General features: G+C 56.3%; 1 long non-coding RNA gene across 1 annotated transcript in view; it reads left to right on the top strand.

Moving 5' to 3' along the window:
- Positions 1-1,198: 1,198 nt before the first annotated feature.
- The window catches only part of LOC109318857, a 3,146-nt gene continuing 1,072 nt past the window's right edge, over positions 1,199-3,272 (top strand). Inside the window, exons 1-2 of the long non-coding RNA XR_002103336.1 lie at positions 1,199-1,287; positions 2,788-2,790. This is a non-coding gene — a long non-coding RNA (uncharacterized LOC109318857). The remainder of the gene's footprint in view (positions 1,288-2,787; positions 2,791-3,272) is intronic.

Below are 3,272 nucleotides of genomic sequence, written 5' to 3'. Positions count from 1 at the left end.
TTCCTGCCCTTTGGGCAGGGGGCTGGACTCGATGATCTCCCGAGGTCCCTTCCAGCCCTAATGTCTATGAAATCTATGAAGTGCAGACTATGGAGCACCTGCTTAGTTGCCGATCCTTGATGAGACCTGTATGAAGGGGGAACCTCGCTGCAGCAATGGAAAGAGCCACCACTTATGCACGATTGTGGGAAAACATCTAGTTTATGACAAGGACATGAGAAGATGGAGATAAGAAGATTGATGCAGGCCAAAACCACATTGACCTTTCATGCAGGTCCATCATAGTGCATGAGTCTCTGGTCTACCAAGATTCCCAAGTCCTTTTCCGTAGAGCTGCCATCCAGCTAGGTGTCCCTCATTTTGTATTTGTGTTTTTTATTTTCCTCCTGAGGTGCAGTACCTTGCATTTGTCCACAGTGAAAGACCAAGCTGGACTGTGAGGAACTACAGAAGGATCTGGCATCATTGAGCAAATGGGCAACTAAATGGTAGAGGAAATTCAATGAAGACAAACGTAAAGTAATGCACATGGGCAAAAATAACCAAAACTAGACCTACACTAGGATGGGCTCTACATCAGCTGTTACCACACAGGAAAGAGACCTGGGAGTCCCTGTGGACACCTGCTCAGTGCTAAGCAGCCATCAAAAAGACAAACAACGCGTTAGGGTTTATGAAGAAGAGAACTGTAAACAAAACAGATGGCACTATGATGCTCATTTATAAGTCCATGGTGTGTCCACACTTTGAATACTTTGCCAGGTCTGATTCCCACACTTCCAAAAGGATCTAGAAGAACTAGGGAAGGTCCAGAGAAGGGGAACAAGGATGATGAGTGCTATGGAAGGGTTTTCCTGTGAGAAGAGACTGAAGAAGCCAGGCCTGGTCAGTTTAGAGTAGAAACACTTGAGGGAGGATAGGATAAGGGTGTACAAAATGCTAAACACAAAGAGGAAGTCAATAGGGATTTATTATTATGTACTATCTCTCACAATACAAGAACTAGGGGTCACAACATGAAACTAGTCACAGTAAGTTTAAAACTAACACCAGGCTGTTCGTTTTCCCCCAGTGTGTCATTAAAGTGTGGAAATCATGGCCACCAGATGCAATGGAAGCTGGGAGTGTGGCCAGATTCACAAGGGATTGGACATGTGCTTGGAGGACAAGGGCATTGATGGCTGTGGAGCAGGGAGCGGGGAGTGAGGGGCACAGCCTCTGCATCAACCCTGCCTGGACCCTCAGTGCTGGAGACTGCAAGGGGGAGAGGAACAGGGGAAAACCCTGGTGAGATCTGGTCACTCTCTCTTCAACCTCCACTGTCTATTGCCCTGTGACAGAAGCCTGGGCAAGACAGACATGTGGTCTGATGCCATAAATGCAACCTTTATGTTCTTACATTCACGTGTAGAGCAAACAATTATTTCTCTTGCAGCATGTAGTTAACTTGTGGGACTCACTGCCACAAGACGCCACAGACGCTGACAGTCTAATCACCTTCACAAGAGGATTAGACGCATTTGGGCAGGATAGGCCCACTGGTGGGTCTGAAATGTGGTAGTTAGGGCTGCAGCCTCCGTATGAGGACTTCCTGGGCCTCTGAACACTGTAAGCTGGAAGGGAAGAGGGACAAGAGATGTGCATCCTTTGGCATCGGCTCTGTGCCCCGTGAGAAAGAGGATGCAGGCTGAGCCGGTACATCCCATCTCCTGTTCTGATTCACCTCATGCTGAGCAGTGTTGGAACATGCTTGCTCATTGACCACAAGATGAACATGAGCCTGCAATGCGATGCTGCAGCTACGAAAGCCACCAAAACACTGGCTTGCATCCATAGATGCTTCTCAAGCAAATCCCGGGATGTCACTCTCCCCTTGTACTCGGCCTTGGTGAAGCTGCAACTGGAGTACTGCATCAAAAGGATGTGCAGAAGCTTGAGAGGGTTCAGAGGAGAGCCACGCGCCTGATTAGGGGTCAGGAAAACAGACCTTATGACGACAGGCTGAGAGCCATGGGACTCTTTAGCCTGGAAAAGCACAGGCTCAGGGGTGATCTGATGGCCACCTACAAGTTTATCAGGGGTGACCACCAGGATCTGGGGGAACATTTGTTCACCAGAGCACCCCAAGGGATGACGGGGTCCCAGGAACGCCTCGCTGCCTGCTCCTCTGCCTGTCTGCCAGAGCCGGTGGCAGCACGTTCTCCCATGCACCTGCTACTTTTGTCACAGGCTTCTGCCCCAGCCATCCCCGATGCCAGCAGTGCCCTGACCAAGCCTTCGGCCACTGCTGCCACATGCCAGCACCACTGCATCGGTGCAGGGAAAGGCCAGAGGTGCTGGGGGGGTGTGAGAGCCCTGCTGGGCACTGGAAGGCTGCAGCAGAGCAGGGCGCAATCTAGGCCTGAGCCCCAGCCCCAGCCCCAGGCCTATCCTCCCCCTCCACAGGGCATCGTAGTCACACCTGCCCTCCTCATGGACCAGCCCAACCCTGGGCCAATTCAGACTGGAGAGGAGGTGCATTGGGGTAAGAAGCTGACCCTGGCACGCAGCAGTTCCCCTTGCTCGGCAGCTCCCCAGGGTGTCTGGGCCTTGCTGCTGGGGGGGAGATGGGTGCAATGGCTCTGCATGGCATGATCCGGGGCAGGGTTAGATGCCCTGGGGGGTCCGGCTGGGCCCACATCCCTGCAGCTCCCACACCCTCCGTGGCCTTGGCGCCCAAGCCGCTGGCCCAGCATCATGGGTGCGTGGTCATGCGGTGCCTGGTCTGAGGCCTCCCCCGGGCTGAAGCTCGTGGGCGCTGGACTTGCCCCTGGCTGAGTCGTGGCCAAATGCGGCGGCTTCCCCGACAGTCACGAGAGGCGGCTGGAGCTGGGCCCGGGACGGCCGTGACGCAGCCTTCGAGCGGGGCAGCCTTGGGGCTCTGGACCCCCGCAGACCCCGAACCCAGCTGCACCCCGAGAGCCCTGCCCGGGCTGCCCTGCGGCCCAGCACCAGCGCCCCACCTGCAGCCAGGCGCGGGGAGCAAGCAGCCTGGGGACACGCGGGGCAACTGCTGGGGCAGCGGTGCCCCCCCCCCGCGCGACTGCGGCCGGGCACTGTCTACACCCAGGAGCCGTGCCCAGGGCACGGACGTGCGCGGCTGGGTGCCGGGTGCTCGGCGCGGGCGCCGGGGCTGCCCCGTGCACGCACACACATGCGCGCGCAGGTGCACACACAGACGCGCGCGCACACGCGCACAGGTGCAGGCGCGCGCAGGCGCGCGCACGGGGCGG

This window comes from Crocodylus porosus, unplaced genomic scaffold (genome assembly GCF_001723895.1).
Source record: "Crocodylus porosus isolate Cpor-Errol unplaced genomic scaffold, CroPor_comp1, whole genome shotgun sequence".
NCBI classification, from domain to species: domain Eukaryota; kingdom Metazoa; phylum Chordata; order Crocodylia; family Crocodylidae; genus Crocodylus; species Crocodylus porosus.
This window is presented reverse-complemented; position numbering and strand designations above follow the sequence as displayed.